General features: G+C 40.0%; 1 long non-coding RNA gene across 1 annotated transcript in view; it reads left to right on the forward strand.

The window, feature by feature from the left end:
* LOC102991172 (uncharacterized) overlaps positions 1-2,478 on the forward strand; it is a 100,125-nt gene extending 97,647 nt beyond the window's left edge. Inside the window, exon 3 of the long non-coding RNA XR_003676746.1 lies at positions 1,937-2,478. This is a non-coding gene — a long non-coding RNA (uncharacterized lncRNA). The remainder of the gene's footprint in view (positions 1-1,936) is intronic.
* The last annotated feature ends 6,440 nt before the right edge of the window (positions 2,479-8,918 follow it).

Consider the following 8,918-nt stretch of genomic DNA (forward strand, 5'->3'; position numbering starts at 1 on the left):
ACTTTAATAGTGTAAGGAGGCACTCTAATGCTGTAACATCAGGACAACAGGTATAACTGTAACAGCCCATGGTGGCTTGGGGTATGTGGTCACCCTACACAAGGGCAGTGACACTGACACAGTATAGAAGGAGGTATAGTCTATACACAGAGACACAGTACATCTGCAGTGGGCAGTATTAGTTTAAGTGTAATAATGGCCATACTGTTTTGGTTTGCAGCTTTTATTGTCAAGTTGCATGTAATAAATAACCAACCTAAACTCTGCTTAGTATGTATTAGTATTAACTTGGTATGTACTGAAATGTATTGTGTACTAGTATGTACTTAGTATATTTTAGGCTCTAAGTGTTTTTGCATATATTAACTCATTTAATCCTCTGACTAGCCTTATGAGGTTGGTGCTAATATCATTCCCACTTTTGAGAACAGGAAGCTAAGACAGGGAAGGAACTTGCCCAGGCTGTACCTAATTTAGGGTTGGATCGAGGCTTTGAGTTTAGACTCTCTGCCTGTTCTCTTAAACCTTACTACCTACTGACTCTCAAATAACAGAAGACTTAACTGCACATAGAACAGAATATAAATTTCAACTCTGACAATGTAAAAGCTAGGTTTGGAAGGTAGACAGGAGGTAGAACAAAGGGAAGATGGTATGAATGTCCTCATTTTACAAAGCGTGACGTTGAGAGAATTTATAGTTGATCAACAATGTAGGTGTTTAAGTCCATCACTACAAGTCACAGAGATCATGACCAGTGGAATAACTAATGATACAACAAGAGAAGGCACTGCAATGAAGAGTAGCCCCAGCTCTCCATAACTAGAGAAATCCTGCACGCAGCAACGAAGACCCAACACAGCCAAAAATAAATTTAAAAAAATAATAATAGTTGAGGTAAGCCTCATAAAAAAGGAAATCCAAACAGCCAGTAAACACGGAAAAGTGTACGACTTCATTAAGTAATAAGAGAAAAGTGAGTCAAAACCAGTGAAACTACATGCCAATCTAGTTGGACTTTCCTGGTGGCGGAGTTGTTAAGAATCTGCCTGCCAAGGCAGGGGACATGGGTTCGAGCCCTGGTCCGGGAAGATCCCACATGCCGCGGAGCAACCAAGCCCGTGCACAACAAGTACGGAGCCTGCGCTCTAGAGTCTGTGAGCCACAGCTCCTGAGCCCACGTGCCACAACTACTGAAGCCCGCGCGCCTAGATCCTGTGCTCCACAACAAGAGAAGCCACCGCAATGAAGAGTAGCCCCATCTCTCCGCAACTAGAGAAAGCCTGCACGCAGCAACGAAGACCCAACACAGCCAAAAGAAAATTTAAAAAAATAACAATAGTTGACGTAAGCCTCATAAAAAAGGAAATCCAAAGAGCCAGTAAACACGGAAAAGTGTACGACTTCATTAAGTAATAAGAGAAAAGTGAGTCAAAACCAATGAAACTACACGCCAATCAGATCGACAAATACATAAATAAAGTCTGGTAGTATCAGGTATTGTAGACCTGGAGTACTATGGGAATCTTCTACCCTGCTTCTACTGGAGTGTAAATCGACACAACTACTTCGGAAAGCATTTAGCAGGCTCCATCAAACGAAGGTATATAAATAGCTTGTGACCCAGCAGCCCTCACCCCTGCCCTGTGTAAATGCACCAGAATAACTGGTACAGCAGGATTCGTGTGCATGGTTTGCATTAGCACAAACTCAAAAAACCAAATGTCCGTTAAGAGTCAAAAAATAAATAAATTATGTGGATTCGTACAGTGGGAAAGTATCAAGCAATAAAATCGAATGAACTAAAGCTTCCGTCAGCAATGTGGATGAATTTTTTAAACCAACGTTGAGTGAAAGAAATAAGATAGAAAAGACTCCATATACTATGGTCCTCTACAAAAAGTTAGATGTTGACAAAACTAAACTCTTTTGTTAGGGATGCATGCAGGTTACAGGAAATGAGGATGGTGTTTAACCCGGAAGAGGGAAGGAGATTGTGATGAGAAAAGGATATGGGGGCTTTTGAGATGCTGACAAGTATCAATACTTTCAGATTCGAGTAGTGGTTATGTAAGTATTCTCTTTTTATTTGTCACATTGACAGTTTTGTCCTGTGCACTTCTCCGTACGCATATCTTATTTTACAATTAAAAACCTGCGTAAAGAATGGGTCGCTTCTTGAGTGCTGGATGTGGGAGTGGGATGAGACTCTTTCATTTTAAGCCCTTCACTACTCTTTGCGTTCACATGTTCATTCATTCAGCATTAATTGAACATATTCTATGTACCGGGCACTCTTTTACTTTTATATGTGTTTTTTAACTCATGTAATCCTCACAAGAGCTCTGTGATATGGGAGCTTATCTCCATTGTATAGATGAGGAAGTTGAGGCCTAGAGTTACAGAACTTGTCCAAGGTTATATAGCTAATGGATAGGGCCAGGCCCATTTGTCTCTGAGAATCTGAATTTTTAAAATATCATCTAAAAGAGAAATAATTACTAATTATAAGCAAAAAAAAATTGCACCTTAAAGAAGATGACAAGTTTTCGTCTATCCAGTTAGAGAAAAACACACAGTGTATCTTTCACACACATACATCTTGTATTGGAAGGGATTTTCCTCATTAAGCAGTTATTTATTTACCATCTACTTTGTGCTAGGCACAGGCGCTGGGGATAAACACTTAATAAAATACACCCCCTATCTTCAAATAACTTGCACTCTAAGTGAGGAAGTAAGCCAACAGTTATAGTAGAGGTTATATACCAAGTGATACATCGCTGATGGCGGTATAAAATCTCAGAATTGCTATGACCTCAAACTCATTTTTATGGATTTATTGCAAGAATGTTCTTCTTAATATGGAAAAAAAGGCTTCATGCATAAAAACGGTTAATATTGAAAAGTTGGAAAGGATTTAAATGTGTAAAATGGTTAACCAACTCAGTGGAATATTTTGTAGCCCACACATATGTAATAGAATATCAAGCAATTTTTTACTTTCTAACTTTTTTGGTTCCATATTTCCATGTAAGGGACATGAATTCATAATACTTTGTAGGAGGAGAGTACACTTTTTCAGAAAAATTTACCACTGTGTTCTAATTCACTCCATTAGAGGGAGAAACTATTTCATGTAATTGTACTTTGATGTGCTATTTAGAACCAGTCAGGAATTTTAGTCTATTTTCCTCTGACTGTACTGAGGGCTTATTGTTTGTTTGCTTATTTGTTTAGAATTTCTTTGAAATCAGTTTAGAAGATTGATTAAACCATTACGTTAAAAGTAGAGGGGGCTTTCCTGGTGACGCAGTGGTTGAGAATCTGCCTGCCAATGCAGGGGAAACGGGTTCGAGCCCTGGTCTGGGAAGGTCCCACATGCCACGGAGCAACTAGGCCCCTGAGCCACAGCTACTGAGCCTGCGTGTCTGGAGCTTGTGCTCCGCAACAAGAGAGGCCACGACAGTGAGAGGCCCGCGCACTGCGATGAAAAGTGGCCCCCACTCACCGCAACTAGAGAAAGCCCTCGCATAGAAACTAAGACCCAATACAGCCAAAACTAAATAAATAAAAAAATAAAAATACAATTTGCGAAAAAAAAAGAGTAGAGGAATTTTGCAATTTTTTTTCCTTTTTCCCCATTAAAAACTTGACTGGCTTTAGTAATGAAACATTAAAGAATTTGAAGTTCTTTGATTCTCAATTTTTTAAACATGTTCTGAATATAAAAATATATGTTCATTGAGGAAATGTTTGAATTACAGTGTTGTGTTAATTACTGTTGTACAGGAAAGTGACTCAGTTATACATTTATAGACATTCTTCTTCATATTCTTTTCATTATGGTTTATCACAGGATATTGAATATAGTTCCCTGTGCTCTACAGTAGGACCTTTTTGGTTTTTTTTAAATACATCTACTTTAAAAAATACATGTATTTATTTTTTTATTTTTGGCTACGTTGGGCCTTCGTTGCTGCATGCAGTCTTTCTCTAGTTTCGGTGCGTGGGCTTCTCATTGTGGTGGCTTCTCTTGTTGCAGAGCACAGGATCTAGGTGCATGGACTTCAGTAGTTGTGGCATCGGGCTTAGTTGCTCTCTGGCATGTGGGAACTTCCCGGACCAGGGCTTGAACCCGTGTCCCTTCCATTGGCAGGTATATTCTTAACCACTGCGCCACAAGGGAAGTCCCATGTAGGACCTTTTTGTTTATCCATCCTGTATATACACCAGTTTGCATCTGCTAATCCCAAACTCCCAATCCAACCCTCTCCCAGCCCCTCCCCCTTGGCAACCACCAGTCTATTCTCTATGTCCTTGGTCATGTTTTTGTTTCACAGATAGGCAGAGCCCAGGCTCTTAATTACTTTGTTTTCCTGTTTCCTTGTTAAGAGAGGAAATGTTTAAGGAAGGCACCCAGAGAGAAGCCAGTGAGCACTAGAGATGCAAAAGAGTGGGGCTGTCAGAAAGCACACCTGTCTCCTTCCCCCATCTGAGCAGAATTTTTAAACAGCAGAGTATGTAAGAGTATGTGATGACACATCTCAGGATTAAATCATGTCTCCCTGGTAAAACATGTACAGTTAAGTCTTTAGCTCATTCAGACTGAAATGTGAGATCAGAGAAAAGCTGGAGTGTCAGATTTCTTCTAAAAGGTCCTGCCTGATTGTTACTAAGAGGACTACTAGAGTACTAGTTAGTTCATTAGTCATAGATTGAGTGTTAGAGGAGGGAAACAATGAGCAAGATGTATCTTTGGCCCTTTAGCAGTGGAGTGAGAGGGGAAGACGCGCAGCAGATGTCTCATCCTACACATGACAGTCAGACTGAAAGGTGAGATCAGAGAAAAGCTGGAGTGTCAGATTTCTTCTAAAAGGTCCTGCCTGATTGTTACTAAGAGGACTACTAGAGTACTAGTTAGTTCATTAGTCATAGATTGAGTGTTAGAGGAGGGAAACAATGAGCAAGATGTATCTTTGGCCCTTTAGCAGTGGAGTGAGAGGGGAAGACGCGCAGCAGATGTCTCATCCTACACATGACATGATATGACGGGCATAGTCAGGGCGTTTAGTTAGTGTTTGTGGAAAAAGAGGGGAAGCTGTGAGGCAAAGAAACGTCATCGCAAGGGGCAGTCCCTAAGCTAAGTCGTAAAGGACTCGTGAAAAACTGGTGAGTCAGCCTGTGAACGGCAAGGATACTCAAGGCAGAGAGGACAGCAGAAATCCAGAGCCGTGAGTGTGAGCGGGGTGTGTTATGGAGCCACAGGCACAGGCTCTGGAGGATCAGTGCAGTGTCACCAGGCAGTGGCAAGTGCCCGTAAAGGAGGCAGCAAGGAGGAGGAGAGCAGCTCTTAACCATCCATGTGCGTGGAGCTGGTTTCCTCAGAAAATAGCTAAGAATGGAAAGGACAAGTTCAGGTGGCATTTTAGACCACTGACGTCAGTATGGATGAGGAATCTGAAGAAGCCTGGAGACAATTACGCCCCGCTCTTCTGAGGAGCAGTGTTTTTTTTAATTTTCGAGAGGGACTTTCACGCTGCCACCTCCTCTCCTGTCCCTACTGAAAGGTTTATAGGCCGGCAGAAGGGAGAACCTGGCTTAAGTAAAGTTAATCAGGTTTCTTTACTGTACATCTTCTCGGGGCTGCTGTAGGCTAATGTTCATTCTGGGTTGTCACAGCAGGCGTATGGTACACAGCCATCCTCAAAGCTATTTGACTCTAAAGTCCTTTTTTAATAGAAGTGTCTAACAACTGGTTCCACGAAACAGCAGTTTGGTAACTTCTAGACCAGGTAATAGCAAGAATAAAGGGGTCTGAAATAATGTATAGATGAAGGGAGGAAATAAATTCTAATTGTATTTAGGAAATTACAAGCAAGACTTGATCTTGGGAAGTAACGAAGAAGTTGGAGGCGGGGGCTGAACCCCCATCTGTGTGACGAAGGTTGGGTGGTGGTATCATTGAGTTTGGAAATAGGGGATAAAGAACTGAATAGGGGAAAGGACTTTAGTTCTGAACATGTTGAATTTTAAAGCACCTGTAGAATTCAAGAGACAAACTGGTAGATAACTGGACATGCACATGAAGATATGGAAAGATAAAAATATGAATGTCATCAGCACATATCAGCAGTCATTAAAATCATGAAAATGGATGAGATTTCAGAGAACTGTGAGTACTGACAATGTTTAAGTAATAAGCCGAGAAAGAATTCTGGGAAGGAGAGAGGTGATAGAGTTTCAAGATAGAGGAAGTAGATGAGTGTCATCCTTCAGAGAATGTAAGTGTCCATTGGATTAGGGCAGTTAGGTCCCCAGTGACCTTAGAGCAGTTCAGTGAAGCGGTGGACAAAAAGCCAGATGGCAATAAATTGAAGGTGTAGAGCTGCCTGTGGGGGCCAGGCAGGGCTAGTGAAGACAGTGGGAATAGGCTACTCTGAAGGAGTTTGGATGAAAAGAGAAAATAATTAGCAAAAGGAATTTTTTTAGAATGAGAAGGACTTATATTTTATATATTAAAATGAAGGAACCGACAAAGGAGATCCTGAAGATGTAGATAATAATTTAGAGAATTAGGGAAACATGGACATATGAATAAGAAAAAACCTTGCACAGTATATAAAAATCACTTGTATCCTTTGAGTTGGATGGATACTGGTAAGTTTGGCAGGAAATAAAGGTAAGAAGAGATAGAAGTTAAATGAGTTTATACTGATAGCCTCAGTTTTCTTTGACACAGATTTTTCAGAGACACATATATACACATACATAATTACAGTTTTAAAATTCTTTCATAGTTACATGTTTTATTAATCACGTTTGAGAAAAGTCATTGATTTTCATTTTGTACAGCATTATCTTTTAAGGACAAGATACAGTGACAACTTCCAAGCTTTTTGCCTATCAGAGCTGAAACTGAACGTATCTCCATAGTTGAATTTTCACTTCTTATTTGTAACAAGTTTATCCTTAGGAGGATACTTTCATAGTGTTTGATCACAGATGAGTTTGGGCATTGCTATCACTCAATAATGTTAAGCATCTGTCAGGTTCTCTCCTATACTATATATTAATTTTTTCTCCGTTAAGCAAATATCTATTGACGGCCTGTGGGAATAAGATATACCTAGGTCCTCTTTCCTTGGTATATTCACAAAAGCGTCTGAAACTAAGTTTCCAAGTCAGGCCATACTAAGGCCTGGCATAATAAGTTTTCATCATTAACAGTTTTTTTGTGTTTGTGGGGTTTTTTTGTTTTTATTTTTTTGAAGAAATGATAAGACACTGTCTTATCTCAGTAGTTGTCCATTGATTAATAAGTCAAAGAAGACATTGATGAAGCATGGTATTTGAATATCCTTTCTACAGAATAGGTAATGAGTGGGCCATCCTGAAACTGTGGTGAGATGCTTATCATTTTCAGATTTTGGAGTGGCAGAGAAAACCCTGTTAAACCTTGGATTATCACTAGAAACATGAATTCAGCCAAATAACAACAGTGCCTCTGCCTACTGATGTTGTCAATTTCCATCTTAACAAAAGTGAACATTTCTCCTTTAGATTAAAATCAAGAAAATCCCCTCTGTCCAGGATGCAATAATGGGGTGCACAAAAGAGGAAAAGTGAAGCTATTCCCTCTTTACACCTGAACAGTGAATTCACTCTGATATCAAATATTTGTTATGATTCTCTTATGACCAGGTGCTTTATTGTTTAGAGATCAAGTTACTGTCCATTCTTGGTAAGTAAGAAAAATCCATGTTTTAGGACTCTGAATAGTAGCTTTATATATTTTATATATATATTAAAAATAAATATATATATTAAATGTAATATATATTCCACATATTCAACAAAATTGTAATTTTCTTCATCTCTTACGAATGAGGAACTGTATTTACTCTTTGGAAAGGGCTTATAGGGAATTAAAGTCTCCATATACTTTATATATAAGTCCATGGAAAACAAATTCTCAACTGGGAGCAAACTTAAGTTTTGCTATGAAGGTTTATGCTTGCCTGGCCTTAAGAGTGGTAGGCCAGGAACTCAAGTTTTTTTCCTCTAAATTACTTTCATTGATCTCACCCTGAAAAAATTTGGAGGGAGTATTTTTTGAAATAGCTTTATCTCAGTAACCTTTAAAAATGCTTCAGGGTATGGGGAACATAACTGTGAAAATGTCCAAGCAACTCTTGTTGATTTAAGTGTAACTGATCAGGAGCAATACAGGAAAGAGCTGGGTACAAAAGATAAGAGGCCCGAGGCTATTTCATGTATTGTTTGTGGCTTATTGTACAAAACAGAGACAGTCTCCTACACTCACGCAGCCAAGGTCCCCTACTGTTCTCTCCTTTTAGTAGAAATAAAAGAGAGCTAGTTTCTCAATATTAGCATTCTATCCTTAAGTGGGTACACAGTGATATTCTAATGGTCTCTGGAGCAGAGAATAATTCCGTGGCAGCTCTGACCTCCAGAAAGAGGGTTAGTTTCTCAATAGCAGCATCTATCCTTAAGTGGGTACACAGTGATATTCGAATGGTCTCTGGAGCAGAGAATAATTCCGTGGCAGCTCTGACCTCCAGTCACCGGGTTCTCTGTAACTTAATCTTTCATGGCCAAGGACTAAAATCATTATTTCGATTTATATTTAGCATTTCAAAATTGAAAGGTTTCCATGGACAACAAAACAGGAAGTGATTTCATGAAGTGTTTTAGTATGGATAAAATAATAAACCATAAAAATACAAATCATCAGGGCTTCCCTGGTGGCGCAGTGGTTGCGCGTCCGCCTGCCGATGCGGGGGAACCGGGTTCGCGCCCCGGTCTGGGAGGATCCCACATGCCGCGGAGCAGCTGGGCCCGTGAGCCATGGCCGCTGAGCCTGCGCGTCCGGAGCCTGTGCTCCGCAACGGGAG

The sequence above is a fragment of the Physeter macrocephalus genome, chromosome 18 (assembly GCF_002837175.3).
Source record: "Physeter macrocephalus isolate SW-GA chromosome 18, ASM283717v5, whole genome shotgun sequence".
Classification (NCBI taxonomy): Eukaryota; Metazoa; Chordata; class Mammalia; order Artiodactyla; family Physeteridae; genus Physeter; species Physeter macrocephalus.